The following is a 23,905-nucleotide window of genomic DNA, read 5'->3' on the forward strand; positions in this document are numbered from 1 at the left end:
ACTGCCAGGTGTGACCCAAAAACCACAAAAAAAAAAAAAAAAAGAAAGAAAAAGAAAGGAAGAAATAGCTTCTGGCAGGCACGGGGGACCATATGGGACACCGGGATTTGAACCAACCACCTTAGGTCCTGGATCGGCTGCTTGCAAGGCAAACATCGCTGTGCTATCTCTTCGGGCCTATTAAGTTTTATAGATTTTGATATATTAAAGGTTACAACTGCATGATGTTTGATTGCTTCAGTTACATTGTTTAGTAAGTATAAGTTGAGGAGTACCTTCAATAAATTATAAAAAAACATTAGCACATTTATATCTGCTATTTGTCCCAATCCATGTTAGGTGTGTGAACACAAGCTGACAGGCTCCTTCCCATAACTTAGCAAATTTAAAATGTATTATTGCAACTCACATGTCGACTTGTAGGAGAATATTTTCCAGTGCCTCCGACATGTCGTTTCCACAAATTCTTAATTCTATCTCTAGCTGAAAAATTATTCCATCAATCATCAAGCAATTAGAATTCCATTTTCCTCTGCAATTAAGAGCAACATTAAAAATACAATTAGTACTATTTTTTATTAAAACTATATATGTATATATCTATAGCTGTATCTTATCTGGGGGCCACACCCAGAGGTGTTCAGGAGTTACTCCAGGCTCAGCTCCCAGAAATCTCTCCTGGCAGGCTCAGATTACCATATGGGATACTGGGGATGAAACCCAAGTCAGCGAAGTGAAAAAGCACAAGCTCTGTGCTATCATTCGGGCCCACTGTATATACACATATATATACACATACATGTACGTACATATATACATGTGTGTACTTTTTTTTTTTTACTATTTTTTTTTTGCTTTTTTTTTAAATTTTAATTATGAGAACAAAGATGCAAAGAAAGAGGACAGGGTAAAGTTACAGTGGAAGCCCAATCACCCATAAACAAAATTCTCGGTAGTCCCATCGATGATATCCCAGCCTTGAACTTTCAGCCAAAGAACATTAAGAAAAACAAAACTGAACCCATGTATAATACAATTACTTTGTCCCTCAAATCCCCAGTTGTAGTACATACTATTTCTTTTTTTTTTTTTTTTTTTTTTGGTTTTTGGGCCACACCCGGTAATGCTCAGGGGTTACTCCTGGCAATGTGCTCAGAAGTTGCTCCTGGCTTGGGGGACCATATGGGACACCGGGGGATCGAACCGCGGTCTGTCCAAGGCTAGCGCAGGCAAGGCAGGCACCTTACCTTTAGTGCCACCGCCCGGCCCCCACATACTATTTCTTAGCAGCACACAATATAATCTAAAGACATTAGACTTATGTAACTCCTTAAACATTGAGGGCAAAGTACATTTCTCTAGTTCCATGCACATGCTTACTAATTTAAGTTAACCTCAAAAGTTTTAGTGGGTTGTTTTTCTTAAGGATTGGAGTCAAGGGAACAGAGTAAAAAAACGGTATTAAAGTGGCATTTGTTTGCATAGGCCCACCAAAACATAAGGGACATGGAAAGACAAATTATGGTCTAAATACAAGGAGACCCTACCCCTGAAGTTTCCTGGCACAGGACTGACTCTAGGCTCCAGGCAAACTAATTTGTCCAATTCAAGTCATCGTCTGTAGTGGCAATACACCTCCATTCCTCACATAGTCTCTGTTGTTGGTATCATGCTTCTGTATTAAAGATCCTGGAGTCTGCATATCCCATATTGCAGTCAGGATGGTGCAGAGCATCCTCTCATTTTACCTCACACTTAAGGGGCACTAGAGAGAACCATGTCCTGTAGAGCAGGTCATTGTTGTTGTCAAGTCTTCTCAGTGTAAACGGAAGTCTCTTTTTAGGAGGTCGATGTCAGACCCTTGGTAGTGTCTTTCCTAGTAGAGGACTGCTTCCAGCTGTTGCTATATAAGACCTTGGATGTTTCGTAGATAGCTTGCCTGGTTCCGGCGTGAATGGAGGATGCCCATTCTTCTGAGGCCTGTGCAAGGTCATTATATCAATGTTCAGGGTGTATGGTACATTGTACTGAGATTTATTAGATAAGAACTTATCTGTATGTATGGTGTTTTCCCATTTTAATGTGTCTATGCAAACAAGGATCAATGCCATGAAGCGTTATTGGTGCATCTGGAGGCAAGAGGAACAAGACCAGCAATTTCCATGACATAGTTCAATCATAGGCATCAAACTGAGGGACAGTTCCACCAACAATCCTTACTGAACAGCTTACAAAGAAAAGACAAGATGAAAAGTGGATAGAAACATCATGGTAGAAGAATATATAGAGAGTTACATCAGTTAAAGAAAATACCCATAAAATATTTAAAAGATATATGTGTTCAATATGTGTTCAATTTCTGTCCTCCTAAGTAGTTCTGGGATTTGTTAGATCTACTGTATGTCTTTGGTCAGAGAATAGAACTGTGTGTTACTGAAGTTAAGAAGGGTAAATCTGGGGTAATAATGGTTGGGAGGAGCATATGTTCGCGCGGGGGCACTAGCCCCCGCGCGGTTTGCAAAATGTAGACTGGTATGAAATTGCCAGTGACAGCCTGAGTATAGCTGAGCAGCTATCTGCCACCCACCAGATCAAACTCCACCCCCTCAGCCCCACCCTAGGCCAGTCTCCGGACAGACCCGGCCTGGGAGTGGGGAAAACCCAGGGTGCCCCGTCAACTCCTTCCCGGAACCCACCTGGAGATCCGGAGGAATGGGGGAGAGGGGGGTCGGGTGACCCAGGTCCAGGCCCCCCTACCCTAGGCCAGGCCATCAGGCCGCTGGCACATGCAGAGGCCTGCCAGCTGCCCACCCTTGCCGGCTAAAAATCCTGCTCCAGGAAGGGAGAGAGACCCTCCCAAGCGCGAAGGACAGGGATTTAAGCCCCACCCTAGGCCAGTCTCCCACAGACCCGGCCTGGGCGTGGGGAAAACCCAGGGTGCCCCATCAACTCCTTCCCGGAACCCACCTGGAGATCTGGAGGAATGGGGGAGAGGGCGGTCGGGTGACCCAGGTCCAGGCCCCCCTACCCTAGGCTGGGCCATCAGGCCGCTGGCACATGCAGAGGCCTCACATGTGTGTACTTTTAAGGAAAAATACCAATCACTAAAAGGAGGAGAGGTCAGAAAAACAGGACATGTTTAGAATCATTGAAAAATCTAGACATGCCACATGTTTCGTGCAGGGTTGTCTCTACAAGCCATCATCCTTTGTCACCAGGCAGCAGTTAGAAAAGCTAAGAAGTTTAGTCATCAGAAAGCATTACGAGCCTAGTTCAAGTCCTAGGGTTGAATATGGTTCAGCCAGCCAAATGACTGGGACTACTTCTTTTATACTAGCAGGAACATTACCAAAGTGAAATCCGCATATGATTTAAATGAAACCAATTCGAAGAGTTTGAGTTTTATCATTTGGACACGTCTTATTGATGATTCCCTACGCTCCCTTGATAGCAGATACTGTCCCTGTGACTTCATCATTATCATTTGGACACGTCTTATTGATGATTCCCTACGCTCCCTTGATAGCAGATACTGTCCCTGTGACTTCATCATTATTATTATTAACAGCAACAGTCATTAACCATCATACGCAAGCAATTTGCAGGCTTTGAAGTTAGGCGACGGCCAGCAAGGGCTGGGTTCAATCTTGGCACCCCTGTGGTCTCCTGAGACTGCTGGAAGTGAGCCCTCAGCACCACTAGGTGTGACCCCCAAGCAAAAAGCCAAGCAAATTTTCCAAGGAGAATTAGACACACACGCAGACTTAGAAAACAGATATCGAAGCATACCTAAAACATCTCCCCAAATCCAAGCTCTCTTATCCACAGCACGCAGCTCCGCAGCTCCGCAGCTATGCCAGCTCCTCAGAGGAGAGGCCCAAGTCCAGCCTCCCGGCGCTCCTCTCCCTCCCGGGCCCTCCAAGCGCGCCTGTCTCCCCCTCGCTGAGGGCTGAAGCTCCTGCCAAACGGGCGTCTCCGTCCGCCCCGAGCTCAGGCGCTGCAACCGCCTCCTTCCCGGAGCGCGCCCCTCTCTCCCCCATGCGTATTAAGCGCACAAAGCAAGGCGCACGCTCGCTCGCGGGTCCTCGTGGCCCAGGATGGGATTGTCTCTATCTCTGGTCATCTTTCAAGCTCTGGCTCCCAAGTGACTAGCAAACACATCTGCAATTCATGTTGGCAGATCACTGTCCTAGAGTTCCATGCCACCCTACAAGTTGAGGAAATATGTGGCATTCCAAGGATAGGGACAAAACATAACCACCACTATTTATTATGTTGATTCTATCTCTTAACAAGGAGTTAAATAGTGGCACTTGGGAGGGGCAGGAGGAAAGATAAAGTAAAAACTAAGACTACTTCATGACAGTGGTTGAGGTGCTAAAATACAACTATAACAAAAAGAACATAAAATAACTGGTTATATAATTGGTCCCTTTTTTGATTAAAAATTGCTTCTTTTTCTGACTACTTATTCTCAGATAAAAACACAGAATTTCTTCCCGTAAAGCAATGGGGGCAACTAGTATCATTTGGGAAAAAAGTAGTTACACTCAAGTTCTTTTTTTTTTTTTTTTAACTATCTTTATTTAAACACCATGATTACAAACATGATTGTAGTTGGGTTTCAGTCATCAAAAGAACACTCCCCTTCACCAGTACAACATTCCCATCACCAATGTCTCCTTGGTTTCGAGATGGCAGGTTCTCTCACTCAATCTTATTGTCATGATAGTTGTCAGTGTAGTTATTTCTATAACTATACTTACCACTCTTTATGGTGAGTTTCATATCATGAGCTATTCCTTCTAGCCCTCATCTCTACTGTCTCTGGGCATTATTACAATAATGTCTTTTATTTTTCTTAAAACCCATAGATGAGTGATACTATTCTGTGTCTATCTCTCTCCCTCTGACTCAGGTCACTCAGCATAATAGTTTCCATGTTCATCCGTGTATAGGAAAATTTCATGACTCATTTCTCCTGATGGCTGCATAATATTCCATTGTGTATAAGTACCACAGTTTCTTTAACAATTCATCTTGAATGATGAATGTTGAATGTTGAAAGATGAATGTTGAAGATGCAGCATCTTGGTTGTTTCCAGAATCTGGCTATTGTAAGTAAAGCTGCAATGAAAATAGCGAAGAAGGAATTTTTGTACTGTATTTTTGTGTTCTTAGGGTATATTCCTAGAGTGGTATAGATGGATCATATGGGAGTTCAATTTCCAGTTTTTTGAGGTATTTCCATATCGTTTTTCATAAAGGCTGATGACACAAGGAAATGGAGACACATACCCTGCTCATGGATTTACATAATTAAAATGGCAATACTCCCCAAATCAGTGTACAGATTTAATGCAATCCCTCTAAGGATACTTATGACATTCTTCAAAGAAGTGGATCAAACACTCTTGAATTTCATTTGGAACAACAAACAGCCACAAATAACTATCTAACCCTTGGGAAAAGGAATATGGGAGACATCACTTTTCCCAACCTTAAATCCCATTACAAAGCAACAGTCACTTAAGAAACATGATATTGCAATAAAGACAAAGCTCAGATCAGTGGAATAGACTTGAGTATTCAGAGAATGTTCTCCAGACATACAAACAACTAATTGTTAATAAAGGGGCAAGAAATGCAAATTGGAGCAAGGAAAGCCTCTTCAACAAGTGGTATTTGGACAACTGGTCAGCTACACTAAATTGTAAAAGAAAAGGCTGTGGCTGGAGCGAAAGCAGAGTGGGAAGGGTGTTTGCCTCTAAGGAGGTCAACCCAAGTTTAATTCCAGGAATCCCATATGGTCCCCAGAGCCTGCCAGGAGTGATTCCTGTGCAGAGCCAGGAGTAATTTCTGTTCATTAAATGGTAATGCAGGTAACACATTCTGCTACTTTATTAAAAGAGCCCCATTTCATGGATTTTTATTATGGTAAATTGGATTGTTTTGAAAAAGCATTACTTCTGATGTTCTAAAATATTTGGAGAAGGAGGTATAATGCCATACATGGATAAACGCTCATGCGTCTGTTGACAACTGGTGTAGTAGTTCTGAAGTACAGGGTAGTTATAGCATAAGCTTAATAATTGCATAGCATCATCTAGATTTTTTGTGAGTGAAATGAACTATTAACATTTTCCAAAATACCAACAATATTTCTAGTAATACATATTAGTATTGTATTCTGATTTTATAAAATTAATTTGTGGGTTTCCAGCATTAACTTGAAAATATTACACTTTCCTTTATACACAAATGAGAAAATTGAGTTTCATGAAAGTTACTGAAAATGTGGATGCTAGCTTAAACCCTGGAACAACTATTCTAAAAAGACAATTTTAGGCATAATTGTCCATTTCAAACATTACAATGTTCACAATTTGTTCAAGTCAAAGGAAGAATTATAAATGAGTAAATTGACAGAGATTATGTACCATATAGAAGTCAAATATTAATTCTTGAAATTGGAGAAATCACTAAGAAGTAGTATATTTACTTGACAGCAAAGAACATTATAAGCCCTAGAGTTGTATGGATCTAAAATTTTAGCTATTGATAGAATAGAATCTATTTTCAGAAGTCAGGATTTTCTCCAATTTTCTTTCCTTTTTAAATGGTTTTCCACAAATAGACATAAAATACTTATGTATCAGGCATGGGGCAAGGCAATATACAAAGGAAAAATGTAGGAAAATGAGATGGATGGAAGAAAGAGAGGAATCTCAAGGCATTAGAAAAAAAAAGGCCTAAGGGCAAGAAGATTGATTGCATGACTCTGACCTGGGTTCCATTCTAGGCATCCCAGATGGTCCCAAAAACCCTACCAGGAGTGATTCTTGAGTACAGAGCTAGAAATAAGCCCTGAGCAGCACTAGTGTGGTCTAAAACAGAACAAAAAAGCATTAAAACACAACAAAATTATACATTTAAAAATGTTTCATCACTTATACATTAAGTAAACACTTACCCAAGCCCTCTAGTGAAAGCCCAGAATGACAAAACCAAAAAACCTACCTGTACCTGTTGACAGATGAGTTGGGAAATCATATATGTATTGCTCAAGTTCACACGGTCTATAATAAAACTATGTATCAGTCCTGAAATTTCAATTTATTAACAACTAACAATGGATAATGACCAGTTTCAAAAAACAAACAAATTAAGGGGTCAAAGAAATAACCCAGGGATTAAGTTTTGCATCCCCATCAATCCCAAATGTGAATAGGCACCATATGTTCCCCTGAGGACCACCAGGGGTCACTCCTAAGCAGAGACGGCTATAGCCCCTCAACACTGCTTGGTACCGCTCCTGCCCCTCCAGTTAATTACTTGGTAGCCTGTAATTATAGTATATCTCTTTAACAAATTTAACTTGAAAAAATGGTGAAAATTTAAAAAATTGACTATAGGAATCATTAAGTGAAAATAACTCTACATGGCAAAACAAAGTACTCTGCCATAAAAAAAACAAAACAAACAAACAAACAAAAAACAAAGAAAAAACATTGTCCTGCAATCGTTAGGGCCTGATGAGCTATAAACAGAACTTGCTCACAAATAATTTGTTAACTAAAAACTGACATCTTAAGTCAGAAACATTAAAATGATCATTTTCACGCCAGAGAGATAATCCAAGGATCCAAGTGAGGCGTATCTCAAGGGATGCCAACCTGGATGAAATCCTCAGCACTTCATACGATGAGAAGCAAACCCTTAGCATAGAGCCAGGAGTAGCTCCTGAGTACCATTGGGCATGGCCAACACCTTGATCCTCATTCCCGAAAAAATCAGTGTCTATCTCAGATTCGAACTCATTTAAGAATGGACTCAGAGGGGTCAGAGTACAGTGGGTAGGGTAGGGCATTTGCCTTAGATTCGGCAAACCCAAGTTTGATCCTGCCACCCCATGTGGCCCCCACAAGCCTATCTGAAGTGAACTCTAAGCACAGAGCGGTGAGTAATCCTGAGTACAGCTGGGTGTGATCCAAATACAAAAACATACAAAACAAAACAAAACAAAACAAAAAGAACTCAAAAGGGACAGTAGAGATAGTGGGGAGCTTGCCTTGTGGCTAACTGGGTTCAATCCCAGCATCCCATAAGGCAAGTCACCTAAACACTGTTAACAATAATCCCAACAGATAGAGCCAGTCAGTAGAAAATTCTGAGCACTGCTGAGTATGGTCCCCCAACCATAAGAATGGATCAGATTATAATATTCTGTTATACCTCATACAAAGAAAGTGGCAGAGAAATGTCTCTCATAGATAATAATTAACCCAAGATACAGAAAAGTTATTTCTTAAAAGCTGGAAATAAAAACAAACTATACTCTTTATGAATATAGGACAAAGAACATACCTGTTTCAGTGATCTCTTGGGCCTCTGTTTGCAAAACAACTCAGAGCTATATTCAGGTTACTAAGACACAAATGACAATGTTGAAAAGATTGTATAGTTTGTGGATCAATAAAACAGCATGAACCATCAAAAAGTTATACCTATCTAGGACCAAAAGAGATTAATTTTTTATGGGAAATCCTCAATGAAATTAAAATTATAAGTGGAAATTTCTTACTTTACTCTTAGTCATGGAATTATTTTATACATTTTGACATTTATAAAGCTAAGATTGAGCAAAGAAGTTAAAAGGGCTCCTGGCAGACCTCCGTATGTGCCAGGGGCCACTTGGCCCGGCCTAGGGTAGGGGGGCCCGGACCTGGGTCACCCGACCCCCCTCTCCCCCTTTCCTCCGGATCTCCAGGTGGGTTTCTGGGAGGACCTGATGGGGCACCCTGGGTTTTCCCCACTCCCAGGCCAGCTGCGGAGATTGGCCTAGGGTGGGTCTTGAGCTCTGGTCCTTGGGGCCTGGGAGGGCTTTCCTCCCTTCCTGGGGCAGGATTTTCAGCCGGCATGGGCTGGCTCCTGGCAGACCTCTGTATGTGCCAGGGGCCACTTGGCCCGGACTAGGGTAGGGGGGCCCGGACCTGGGTCACCTGACCCCCCTCTCCCCCTTTCCTCCGGATCTCCAGGTGGGTTTCTGGGAGGACCTGATGGGGCACCCTGGGTTTTCCCCACTCCCAGGCCAGCTGCGGAGATTGGCCTAGGGTGGGTCTTGAGCTCTGGTCCTAGGGGCCTGGGAGGGCTTTCCTCCCTTCCTGGGGCAGGATTTTCAGCCGGCACGGGCTGGCTCCTGGCAGACCTACGTATGTGCCAGGGGCCACTTGGCCCGGACTAGGGTAGGGGGGCCCGGACCTGGGTCACCTGACCCCCCTCTCCCCCTTTCCTCCGGATCTCCAGGTGGGTTTCTGGGAGGACCTGATGGGGCACCCTGGGTTTTCTCCACTCCCAGGCCAGCTGCTAGGGTAGGGGGGCCCGGACCTGGGTCACCTGACCCCCATCTCCCCCTTTCCTCCGGATCTCCAGGTGGGTTTCTGGGAGGACCTGATGGGGCACCCTGGGTTTTCCCCACTCCCAGGCCAGCTGCGGAGATTGGCCTAGGGTGGGTCTTGAGCTCTGGTCCTTGGGGCCTGGGAGGGCTTTCCTCCCTTCCTGGGGCAGGATTTTCAGCCGGCACGGGCTGGCTCCTGGCAGACCTCCGTATGTGCCAGGGGCCACTTGGCCCGGCCTAGGGTAGGGGGGCCCGGACCTGGGTCACCTGACCCCCCTCTCCCCCTTTCCTCCGGATCTCCAGGTGGGTTTCTGGGAGGACCTGATGGGGCACCCTGGGTTTTCTCCACTCCCAGGCCAGCTGCGGAGATTGGCCTAGGGTGGGGCTTGAGCTCTGGTCCTTGGGGCCTGGGAGGGCTTTCCTCCCTTCCTGGGGCAGGATTTTCAGCTGGCACGGGCTGGCTCCTGGCAGACCTCCGTATGTGCCAGGGGCCACTTGGCCCGGACTAGGGTAGGGGGGCCTGGACCTGGGTCACCTGACCCCCCTCTCCCCCTTTCCTCCGGATCTCCAGGTGGGTTTCTGGGAGGACCTGATGGGGCACCCTGGGTTTTCTCCACTCCCAGGCCAGCTGCTAGGGTAGGGGGGCCCGGACCTGGGTCACCTGACCCCCCTCTCCCCCTTTCCTCCGGATCTCCAGGTGGGTTTCTGGGAGGACCTGATGGGGCACCCTGGGTTTTCCCCACTCCCAGGCCAGCTGCGGAGATTGGCCTAGGGTGGGGCTTGAGCTCCTGAGATTGGCTTGGGGGGTGGTGTTTGATCTGTGGGGTGGCAGATAGTTGTTCAGTTATACTCAGGCTATCACTGGCAATTTCATACTAGTCTACATGACGCAAACGCGCGGGGGCTAGCGCCCCCGCGTGAACGTATTCTCCTCCCAATCATCAGTACCCCCGATTTACCCTTCTTAACTTCAATAATACACAGTTCTAATCTCAGACCAAAGACATACAGTGGATCTAACAATCCCAGAACTATTTAGAAGGACATAAATTGCACACATATATCTTTTGAATATTTTATGTATATTTTCTTTAACGGCTGTAACTCTCTCTATATTCTTCTACCATGGTGTTTCTATCCACTTTTCATCTTTTCTTTTCTTTGTAAGCTGTTCAATAAGGATTGTTGGTGGAACTGTCCCTCAGTTTAATGCCTATGATTGAACTATGTCATGGAAATTGCTGGTCTTGTTCCTATTGCCTCCAGATGCACCAATAACGCTTCATGGCATTGATCCTTCTTTGCATAGACACATTAAAATAGGAAAACACTATACCTACAGATAAGTTCTTATCTAATAAATCTCAGTACAATGTACCATACACCCTGAACATTGATATAATGCCCTGGCACAGGCCTCAGAAGAATGGGCATCCTCCATTCACGCCAGAACCAGGCAAGCTATCTACGAAACATCCAAGGTCTTTTATAGCAACAGCTGGAAGCAGTCCTCTACCAGGAAAGACACTACCAAGGGTCTGACATAGACCTCCTAAAAAGAGACTTCCGTTTACACTGAGAAGAAGAGGAAGCAGTCCTCTACCAGGAAAGACACTACCAAGGGTCTGACATCGACCTCCTAAAAAGAGACTTCCGTTTACACTGAGAAGAAGAGGAAGCAGTCCTCTACCAGGAAAGACACTACCAAGGGTCTGACATCGACTTCCTAAAAAGAGACTTCCGTTTACACTGAGAAGAAGAGGAAGCAGTCCTCTACCAGGAAAGACACTACCAAGGGTCTGACATCGACCTCCTAAAAAGAGACTTCCGTTTACACTGAGAAGACTTGACAACAACAATGACCTGCTCTACAGGACATGGTTCTCTCTAGTGCCCCTTAAGTGTGAGGTGAAACGAGAGGATGCTCTGCACCATCCTGACTGCAATATGGGATATGCAGACTCCAGGACCTTTAATACAGAAACATGATACCAACAACAGAGACTATGTGAGGAATGAAGGTGTATTGCCACTACAGACGATGACTTGAATTGGACAAACTAGTTTGCCTGGAGCCTAGAGTCAGTCCTGTGCCGGGAAACTTCAGGGGTAGGGTCTCCTTGTATTTAGGCCATAATTTTTCTTTCCATGTCCCTTATATTTTGGTGGGCCTATACAAACAAATGCCACTCTAACACCATTTTTTACTATTTTCCCTTGACTCCAATCCTTAAGAAAAACAACCCACTAAAACTTTTGAGGTTAACTTAAACTAGTAAGCATGTGCATGGAACTAGATAAATGTACTTTTCCCTCAATGTTTAAGGAGTTACATAAGTCTAATCTCTTTGGATTATATTGTGTGCTGCTAAGAAATAGTATGTAATACAACTGGGAATTTGAGGGACAAATTAATTGTATTGTACATGGGTTCAGTTTTGTTTTTCTTAATTTTCTTTGGTTGAAAGATCAAGGCTGGGATATCATCGTTGGGACTACCGAGAATTCTGCTTATGGGTGATTGGGCTTCCACTGTAACTTTACCATGTCCTCTTTCTTTGCATCTTTGTTGTCATAATTAAAATTAATAAAAAAAAAGAGAAAAAAAAAAGAAGTTAAAAGGGAGAATGGCGAGTTATCATTTAAAAATGTAGAATGGGTAAAATAATTTTGGGGGGGTCACACCTGGCAGCGCTCAGGAGTTACTCCTGGCTCTACACTCAGAAATCGCTCCTGCCAGGCTCGTTGGGACCATATTGGATGCGAGGATTCAAACCGCCATCTTTCTGCATGCAAGGCAAACACCCTATCTCCATGCTATCTCTCCTGCCCCTGGGTAAAACAATTTATGTGAGCAAGGAATGATGCAGATTTAATATGCCAGTCAATTACAAGTCATTAAATATTTATCTCTTAAATACTTTTTGTTTGGAGGCCACACCTGGGACAATGCTCAGGAGTCACTCCTGTGCACTCAGGAATCCCTCCTGGTAGCGCTGGGATTAGGTGCTGGAATTGAAACTGGGTTGGCTGGGTGCAAGGCCAGGACCTTAAATGCTGTACTTTCTCTCCGTCCTCTCAATTTTTACAAATTACACAATCTTTTATGTGCCATGCTATTTTGTGACTAAGAGTTTGGTTACTATTTTATAGGAACTACATCCAATGGTATTCATGGGTGATCAGGGACACATCAGACCAGGGATTAAACTAAAGGCATCATATCTCTATGCCTGGTCTTGCTTAATATTTCTTCAGAATTTGTCATATAATCTCCAAAATGCAACTAGCTGTCAAGAGACTTCCATGGACAGGTACATAGTCTTTGCACGCAGGTTTAATTCGTGTTTCAGTCTATGACTGGTTCAATCCCAGCACCACATGGTCCCAAGAACCAACCCACTCCAGGACTAGCAGCTGAGCATGGCCAGGTATAACCCTAAACCAAAGTGGGGAGAGGGGAGACACTAAAAATAAGACCTAAAATAATCACTCATAATAAAAACTGTATGTTTGCTAATTAATTTTATTGAATTTACAAAGAGCATCTTTCTCGACAAAGGGGACTTTCAAGTTGCATTGGGTTATATCTTATAGGTAAGGTTTAATCATGTTAACAGAACTAAAATCTAAATACCTTAATTTCTTCCTCAATCAAAACCAAACAATGTATTTTGCTTCAGAATTTTAACCACTCATATGCATTTGCTTTTTAACTTTTCTTTTGGATTTTGGGCTTCACCCAGTGGTGAAACCAGTGGTGCTCAGAGTTTACTCCTGGCTCTGTGCTCAGAAGTTACTGCTGGCAGGCTCAGGGAACCATATGAACCCAGATCAGCCATGTGCAAGGCAAATGTCCTACCTTCTTCTGTACTATAATTCCAGCCCCAATATTTTAACTATTCTTACTAAAAATTTATTCCAACATTGATAATAAAGCTAAAGGCAGCAATAAAGGTTGTTACAAGTTACATTCTGTAACACCCATCTCATGAGGCTAGGATATTGTAATATACTAGAAAATGTATGATTTGAATTAACATAATTACATAACCATATAATTGGCCCTGAAAACGTTCCAAATAACCATCTATTCCAGACTGCAATCATACAAAATAATTTTACTAAAATAGTTTAAGCACAGATTTGAATGCCTTATAAGTGTGTCCATGTCTTCCTTTCAAATTGCATAGGTTTAAAAATTTTCTCTGCTGGGTTGAAGAAATAGAACATAAGATGCTTACTTTGTACACAACCAACCCTGTAATCCCAAGCACCATATATTTTCCCCTAATCATTGCTGGAAATGATTCCTTAGCATTGAGCCAGCAGTAAGTTCTGAGGAAAGCCAAGTAGGGTCCAAAATCAAAACCCAAAAAAATCCTCTGCTAAAAATAATTAAAAAATAATTTTATATTCATCAAAGCATAGTTATAGAAATGATAAAAATATATATGCTTCAAAAAAAAACTTTAGCACAGCAGACAATCCTATTATAACCTTTAACATTATCTCTTCACTAATTGGACATATCATTATTTTAATATTCAGAGAAGCTCTCATACCTGAGTTGTGGGGGCCAGAGTGATAGAACAATGGGGAGAGCACTTACCTTATACAATGCTGACCGGGGTTCAATCTCTTATATTGATCCTTTATATCCTTGGAGTGATGTCTGAGCACAGAGACGGGAATAAGCACAGCCAGATGTGGTCCCCTAACAAATAAACCAAGACTAAAACCAGACTAAAAATTAATATGTCAAGGGGAAAAATGGGTTTGGAGACTAGTGATAATAGCTCCAAATTGCCTGGCATGGAGCCAACCCCAGTGTGAGCTCTGGCACTACACAGTTCACCCCAAATACTGCCAAACAAAGCCCTGTAAGCTCAGGAGTCCCACTGGGTCTGGATGACATTGTTGGGCTCTGGCCCCAAGCACTGTAGAGGCCAGCCAGTATTCCTCAGCACCATAGAGCTCTCGGCTCAAGCAGGTTCTAGCACTGAACAGGTGCCCCAGTTGACCAATAATTGCCAGGGAAGGCCTCAGGCCTCTTGAAAACTGCTTGAGCTTCCATTCCCCTCACCCTCCAAAACGACTTGGCATAACTTAAGTTATAGAGAGGTGATGCGGTCATAAGGCAGGTTTTTTCATATTCACAGTTTAAGTAGACAATGAATAAGAGCAGTTTCTGACACTAACTGGCATATTTTCCTAATTTCTAGACATAATCAGATTTTGCAGCTTAAACTTGTAAAATCAAAAGAAGTAATGTATATTTATGAAACTTGCTATTAAGAACATATCAGCATGTTGCCAATTAAATTCCCTGCCACAAATACATTGGTCAGGAACCAATTTTTAATGCAAAAGATATTTTTTAGAAAATAATTGTTTGCTGCTAAAAAAATATTTTTCTTGGACCAAAGAATAGGGGTCAAGGGGCTTGCCTTGCTCATAGGCAACCCAAGTTAGCTACCAATCACCATATATGGACTCCCAAGTAACAAGATCAGCAAGTCAGGAGTAAGTCTTGAGCACTGTGGAGGTGAGATTATGAACACAAAATGAAAACCAAACCAGACAGTTGATATTTTTAATTAAAAAAAGTTTTCTTTTGGCACTCCCTTAAAGAAATTACAATGTCTGGGGCATTTTATTTAGCAGAAATGGTATAGCCTGCTTTGCACACAACTGGCCCGGATTTGATACACTGCATCACATATGGCTCCCAAAGCACCATCAAGAGTGAATGATTCCTAAGCAGAGTCAGGAGTAAACCCTGAACTTAGCTGAGTAGGGCCCCAAGGCAAAAGCCAAACCAAAAATGTGCTTGCGATGCCACAGGGGTTTCAAAGCATTATTGTTAGGAATCAAACCAAAATTAAGCTGGTTTTATAATAGCACATTTCTATGTCATACTACATTTGTAACAACATTCTATAAATAAAGTACTTATACATTCTGTCAAATTCCTCTTTTGTGACAATCACTTTATTCCATGTCCATTCAAGAGCAAAGACCTAATTAGTTACAGAACTGGGTCATTCTTATTTGCAAGTAAGAACAAAATAAAGATTGATTACAAACTAAGAAATATCATCTTAATTTGTAATAACTTATATTTATACATATATATCTTTACTAAAAGTATTTGAAGGAAATTACAATAAACACCTCAGCAACAGCAATAGCAAATTGTCATGTATTTTAAGTACTTCTCAACAGATAAAAAAATCCACAGATACAAGAAAATGTAAATCTAATTGTTGAGGTAACATTAACAGACAAATTAAAAGGTGGCCTACAAATAACTGGCTTCTATTCTTTATGAAGTTCAATTTATTGAAAGACAACAGTTAAAGAATTATACAATATTAAGGTAGGGAGGGTAAAGTGACAAACACACAGAGCAGGAGACAGTTACTGGGTAAGGTGAGTCACTGGGTAAGATGCTTGCCTACCTCAATCATTTCTAGACACTGTAAATTATCTTCAGAGCATGGCTCAAATCTCTGAGAAGAGTCTTTAGTAAGCTGGGTGTGTTATAATTAAACAGAGGTGAAGGAGTCCTAAGGCAGTAAAATAAGAAAAACAGGCTCATCTCCTACTCCCAAGGATCTTAGCAAAACTACACTAAGAAATAGATTGGTCTATATAGAAGCAAACTTAAAACCACAGGTTTGCTTTGTTGTGCTACTACTAGAAAGGATCAAAGAACAGCACCCCTATGAGGTTACTTTATTTCAGGATCCAAGAATGTTAATGATACATATCAATATGATATACAAAATCAACAAAATAGAAAATAAACATATGACTATATAATTTCTACAGCCAGTAGAAAATCATTTTTATAAGATTCAGCATCCACTTACAATAAATGGTAAATATGAATAAAGAATAAATATACCTAAGGATAATTACTATGTATAAACTATAACTAACATCATACTCAATAAGGTAGAACTAAGAATCTAGTCACACAACAAGGATTCCCACTGTCACCACTACTTTAACATGGTATTGAAGCTCTAGTCAGAACTATTAAACAGAAAAAAAAAAGATATTCAAATAAAAAGAGAAAAAAAACTGGGCTATCTGCAGCAGATGACAAAGTAGTATATATATAGAAAGCCCTATATATAAAATAGTTCACCCCAAAACTGTTAGAAATAAACAAAATAGGGGCCAGCGAGGTGGCTCTAGAGGTAAGGTGTCTGCCTTGCAAGTGCTAGCCAAGGAAGAAATGTGGTTTGATCCCCCTGCGTCCCATATGGTCCCCCCAAGCCAGGGGCAATTTCTGAGTGCTTAGCCAGGAGTAACCCCTGAGCATCAAACAGGTGTGGCCCGAAAAACCAAAAAAAAAAAAAAAAGAAATAAACAAAATAGTATAGTTACAGGCCGAGGTATAATCATGAAGCAGTGGTTGGTTGAATGTATAAAAGATAAAGAGAATTTTTATTATCGTGTCTAACATGCAACTCTATCTCCAAATAAAGGTTAGCTAGCTCACAAAATAATGAATTAACAATTTAAAACTACAGTTCAATTTTTAATTGCTATAAACCATAATTTTAATTTCTGATGTCCATACTGTCAAAAGTCCCAGAGAACTTGTTTGGACTGCTGCAGACAATATAACTTCTAATTATTCTTTCTATACCATGTATTTAACAATAAAAAATATAAAAAAATGAAAGGAACTTAAAAAATGTGATCACAAATGCACAGGGAGCAAGTTCCACATCATAACACCACATACACACACATACACACACACACACACACACTTTTGACATTGCTTAGCACTTACTCCTTTCTCTGTGCTCCATGCAGTGTAGTGTAAGGGGTAACCACCATGTATGATGTCGATGATCAAAGTAGGGTCAGTCTGATGCAAGGTCTTATGCCTTGTACTATCTTTTGAAAACCAAAATACAAAATTCTAATGTTTACTATAAAAGTCATTGACATGCCAGAAGGTCTCCTACCATATTTCTTTAGTTAGTGAAACTAGTACCTACTAGGTGATGGGACTATGAATTTTAACCAGGTTAGAGTTACTGCTAATGCAATGAGCATTATACTAATTAACCTACTTTAATGTAATTTAAATTTAATTAGAAAATTAAATTAATGATTTATAACCTAAAATAAAGGTGATATAAGAAAGCTAAGTGATATAAGATGATAAATGATAAGTGATATGAGTGATATAAGAAAGCTAAGTGGCTTAGTAAGTATTTAGGACAGGTATGAGGGTGTGAGCTTAATTCCCCAATATTCTCAAATGTACAGAGACCATACAGAGAAGGGCCTCAAGGGAACTGAAGATATAGTCAGGTATTATGTGTAAGGGAAGAGTGAAAAAATAAGCCCTAATATTTGTGAGGGATCAGGGAGGAGGGAAAAAGGAGAAAGGAGAGAAGAGAAAAATGGAGAGGAGAGATAAAGAGAGAACAAGACAAAAGCTCCAACTTAGGCCTTTTTACCTGACTTAAATTGGAAGGTTGAATATCAAAAAGATGTGGTGAGAGAAGGCCAGCCACAGGACATTCTTCTAACTCTCAGAAATGACTTTATGGAGAAATGGCCCTGATTTCTTTAAAAAAAAATGTCAAAGCCTGTTATAATAATAAGAAATCAGTACTCAATTCAAATGATCAAACTTAATAATAGTCATTACCTGAATTGATATTTGATTTTTTTTTTTTTTTGCTTTTTTTTGGCCACACCCGTTGATGCTCAGGGGTTACTCCTGGCTATGTGCTCAGAAATTGCTCCTGGCTTGGAGGGGCCATATGGGGCACCTGGGGATTGAACCATGGCCCATTCTAGGCCCCAATACTTAATATTTTTAATAAAACTATTATCCCCAACATATCATAAAAGTTAAAAGTTATTGAATAGAAATTATATTTCTTTTTTTATTAATAATTTTTATCGTGACCAAAGTGGATTACAAATCTTTCACAGTAATCTAGGAATTGGGGTTGGATGATCACTGTCTAATCACATAGAGTCTAAGTTGGGTCCATATGAGATATGTTCAAGGTGGAAGGTGCCTCTGTATTATAAAATGTCTGAGTTCTTATCCCTAGTAGATAAGAGCTTGTTTTTATATGTAAAATTTTCCCTTTTTTAGTATGCCTTTGCAGAAAAAAATGGTGCCATATTATATAGCTGGTGCATTTGGGGGCAAGAGTGTCAGGCTCCAACATCTCTGTGCCCTAGTTTTGAACTGAGCTCCTATCCCAGGCAAGACTTTTCTTGTAGGTTTTTGTACCAAGCAGAACCAAACAGGTGAAGTTAAGGAAGAGAAGAAAACAAAAACAAGACAAAAATATATATACAGACACACACATATATAAAGGAAGAAATAAATAAAAATGAATTAAAAAAAGTAATTAAGGGAAAAAGTGACTTAGGAGACTACCTTGCATTTGAGAATAAACAGGTTAAGAGGTAGTGTTATAGAAGTATTATACATATAAAGGAAATATAAGCTTCCTCCATTGTCTTTTGAGATATTCTTGGGTCGTCAAGATTTGGAACCAACTTCGATGCCCAACAACAGATGAGTGGATCATGAAGATGTGCTATTCATACACAATGGAATACTACATAGCAGTTAGAAATGATACAATCATGGATTTTGCAGCAACATAGAAATTGTATTTCTATCAAGAAAGACATTTTATAAATTCTTGAGGTAAATTAATGCCTGGTAGGTTTTAAGTATTTCTAGCAGAGGTTTTTCTATTTATATCTTTTTGATGTGCGGCTTTTTGGACTTTATTTTTTTATTGTGGTCACACCAGTAATGCTAAGGGGTTAGTTCTAACTTCTGCACTCAAGTTACTCCTGTCAGTGCACAGGGGACCATACAGGATGCCATAAATTGAGCCCCAATTAGCTATGTGCAAGGCAAGTACCATACCTGCTGTACTTACTTACCCCTCCTTTATGAGGGATATTTTAAGCAGCTTACACATTTTTAAGAAAAGCAGCCATTTTATATCTTCTCTAAGACTGAGAGAGAAGGTTAACAAGTTGGTAAAAGATTGTAGTCAGAAACAACATAAAAAACCTCTAGTTTGAGCCAGAGTGATAGGACAGTGGGTAGGACATTTGCCTTGCATGCGGCTGACCCAGGTTTGCTCTCTGGCATCCTATAGGGTCCCCTGAGCCTTCCAGGAGTAAGCCCGGGTGCTGCTAGACCTGGCATAGCAATCCCTCCCCCATTGCAAAAACCCTACAGTATATTCTTCAGAATCTAATGTGAACGAGATCTGGTAAGAAAATAAACAAGGCAGTTATCTACACCTCATTGATTATTAATCAAAAACCTGCCACTTTGTCTTTTTCATGAGAAACCATTTTACTTTAAAAGAACTTTTTAAATTTAATTTTTTAATAATATAATTTTTATTTTGATCATAGTGGCTTACATATTGTTGACAATAATATTTATAGGTACATATTTACATAAAATCAGGGGGGGATTCTCATCACCGATTTGTCCTCCCTACACCTCCGTTTTCGTCCTACCTCCCATATCCTCCTCGCTCACCCCTGGGGCTGCTAGAAAATGTGGTCCCCTCTGTACCTAGCTTACTACTTAGTAGTCTTGCACCTGTTTGGTCTTGGTGCCTCCTTTATTTCCCCCTCTAACTGGGAGGCAGGACTAGATAGTTCAAGTTATGTGGTTTTGTTTGAAGAAGAGAAAAGTAATAAACTGGGGTAAAAATCAAATACGCCTAAAGTGGGCAGAATCCTTCTAGAGGCTCTCATCATCGGTTTGAGAGACGGAGAAAAAGAAGGTGAAACACTCCAGCAGTACAAAAAGAAGTGTCAAATATCCATTGAGCACTCCAACATTAATGATAAGCACCACAAAAAACAAAAAACCAAAAAACAACAACAACAACAACAACAAAAAAAACCCCATGGTCTTGAGCTAAAAAACATGGCAGAGCACATAAAGAAAGAAAAGAAAAGAAGAGAAAAGAAATAAATATAAATAGGGACAACAACTTCAATAACCACGCCAAAACAAAGAAATTGACAAAAAGTAGATAGGTAAATAAAAATAATAAAATAATAATAATAAATGAAGATAAAAAATAATATATAAAAAATGAAAAATGGTTTGTGCTTTTTGCCTTTTTTTCCCCTCCTGCACTGGCACAGTAAATATTGGGGTCATTCGAAAAGAAATTCACTTGACCTAAGAGATATGGGGTTTCTCCACCCTTGGAGTATATTGTCACGGGATTAACTATAGACTCCGTTCAGGTCCATATACTCTCCCCTTGGTGCTTTCGTGGTGTTTGGAAGACATCTGCTCCTTCCTGGGTGATAAAATCAGACCTCTGTATCTAGAGATCTCAGTATCTGCACAAGTCCAGGAGTGGGACTTATGATGAAGTCTTTCTTTGTGGTTCTAGAAGTTCTGTTCCCTCAGTGTCATTTTAATCCATCTTCTGTGGTTGGTAGTCTTGGTCTTTGCACTGATCCTAGGATGGCTCCTAGGATAGTGTCTTTCATTGTGTTTCCAGAAGCCCCATTCCGTTGCAATTGTTTCTGCCAGACCTTTGGAACTGGGGATCATGGTTGTTGAGCAGGTCGTAGTTCAAACCCTTGACTAGGGCTTTTTTAATTGGTCCCAAGGTCCTCAAACTTTTTAAACAGGGGCCAGTTCACTGTCCCTCAGACCATTGGAGGGTCTGACTATAGTAAAAACAAAACTTACGAACAAATTCTTATGCACACTGCATGTATCTTATTTTGCAATGAAGAAACAAAACAGATACAAATACAATATGTGGCCCACGGGCCATAGTTTGAGGACCACTGACAGTCCAGTCATGGTTCTAGCAGCCAGTCATCTGTAAATCGCGATCTTGGCTTTTGGACCGACCAAAGGGTGACAAGTCTTCTGATTTTGTCTTATCGTTAGCTGGTCAGGTAGGATAACCTGCTCTTAGGTCAAGTTGTTCTCATTTTCCTCGTTGTCAGGATATCATATTAGAGCTGGCACTTGTTGGTGACCCAGCAGTATTAAGGCTGTCCTGGATGAGATTTGTTTCCTGTAGCTGTTGTGAAGAACTGTGTCGTTTCTATGTCTGGGATCCAGGGTTCAGGGCTGAAAGGATGGTGTCTAATCACCTGAGGTCTAAATTGGGTCCGCATGACATATTTTCAAGGTGGGAGATATCCCTGTATTGTAAACAAGTATGAGTTCCTATCCCTAGTAAATAAGAGCTCTTTTTTATATGTAAGATTTTCCCTTTTTTAGTGTGCTTTGCAGGGAGAAATGGTGCTACATTATATTGTCTGTGCATTTGGGGGTGGACAGAGAAGAAAACAGAAACAGGCACACACCCAAAAAAGATAAAAATAGGAATAAAAATATATGTGCTCACATATGTATATGTAGAGCAAACATTTAAAAAATGAATTAACAAAGTATTTAAAGGAACAAAGTGATGAAAAAGACTACCTTATTTTTTGGGGAAAAGCAGGTAAAGAGGTGGTGTAATACAGGTCTTATACTTATGTTGGAAGTATAGGTTTTCCCATTGTCTTTTGGGATTTTCTTGTGGTGTGTGGGTTCCCAGGCACCTTTCCATCACACCCTCTGATCTTCTAAATTTAATTTTTATTTTATTTTTTGAAAGTATTTTTCCTGAATTATACCACTATACCAGTTACGTCATTTGCATTATTTACTTTTCTTTAAAAACTTTATGAGGGAAAACAAAAGCATAAAAAGCAGTTGTGCAGCTGTAGGGCATTTGCCTTGCACGCGGCTGACCTTGGACGAACATCCTTGGATGAACCTCAGTGCAATCCCCCAGCATCCCATATGGTCCCACAAGCCAAGAGCAATTTCTGGGTGCATAGCCAGGAGTAACACCTGAGCGTCAACAGGTGTGGCCCCCAAACAAACAAACAAACAAAAATGAATATGTTAGGGCACTACTATATTCTTTTCCTAGAGGGTTCAAGAGTTAACATTTAAATAAAACTGCCACAAACTTCCCAGTGTGTCCTATGACATAACATGATGTAGCTAAACACTAATTTTCTAATAAACCAAGAAGAAATCTTCTGTTTAAGCTGAAAGGGCAGCTATATGATTAACATGTAAGTTTATCCTCATGATCTGACCTAATGAGAACAGTGTCCATATGTTCTAACCTACCTTCTTTTGAAAGCCAGTGCAAATTATATGCACAACTCCTGAGTTTAACAAACACATGACACCTAAAAAGATTTTTTAAAAATCATACATATTCTTCAGGTGAGATTAATAAACTTCACCCTAAGTACAAGGTAAGTAAAGTAAAAATGATCATGTATAATACATTTTACTTTTTGACACTCTCGCCCATTTTTTCTCCTCTGCATTTCCTAACCCCTGATTCTAGCAACCACTATGTTCTCTGCATGTATAATCTTAAAATTCTTTACTTTTAAGATTCTACATATATTGAGATTATATATTTGTTTTTGACTTTTTTACTTAGCATAACATCCTCATGGGCCATCCTTGTCTCTGTTTGTAATGAATGAATAATATCCCTGTGTTTATATGTACACTACTACTACTATTCATAATAGTAGTATCAGCAACAACAATTGTATTAGTAGTAGTAGTAGTAGTAGTAGTAGCAGCAGCAGCAGCAGCATTAGTACCAGTAGTTGTATGCAAAAATATTTTTGAACAAAGAAACTCAAACTGACATTAATCAGAGGAGGTGAAATTTTACTGATTTGACTGATGAGAGACAGCAGCATACAGTTTCCCAAATATATGCCTAATTTGTCTTTAGGTGATAGATAATATGGTCAAAATACTCTTTTTTGCTAATGAATGGAAGAAGCGCTCTTGAACAGGCATGTTTTAATTTTTAAAGCTTAGAGCTATACATCATGGTGCTCTAGGCTTATTTCTGGCTCTGTACTCATGGTCACTTCTGGTGGTGCTCAAGGGTCATTAGTGGAAGGACATGGACATTTTGGCACTGGGTATGATGCTGGAACAAAGTATACATGTATATATGGAATTATCATTGATGACATTGTAACTCACGATTTAAGAATAAAAATGATTAAGAAAACCTTCAAACTACAAAAGCACTCTTTGCCCTTTGCAACATTATCCTAACCAAATGTGTCCACTCTTCTCTTCTGAATAACCCCCACTCACATCTCCTTATTTCTCCATATTCCCATCCTGATCAACCATCCAGCTGTTTCTGAGGCATCTCCAAGACAGCAGTTGATATACTGTGTGATGTTGATTGATTCGCATACATACTTCTATTTTAATTTTAAGAAATTACATGTTAGTTTTAAGAAGTTATATGTTTCGAGAAGTCTGTCCATTACATCTAGTTTCTCTAGCTTAAAAGATTACAGTTGTTTTTAATGAGCTCTCCTGATATCTTAGTTTTCTGGGGGTTCTGTGTAATTTCTCCCTTTCATTTTGATCTG

This window comes from Suncus etruscus, chromosome 3 (assembly GCF_024139225.1).
Source record: "Suncus etruscus isolate mSunEtr1 chromosome 3, mSunEtr1.pri.cur, whole genome shotgun sequence".
Classification (NCBI taxonomy): domain Eukaryota; kingdom Metazoa; phylum Chordata; class Mammalia; order Eulipotyphla; family Soricidae; genus Suncus; species Suncus etruscus.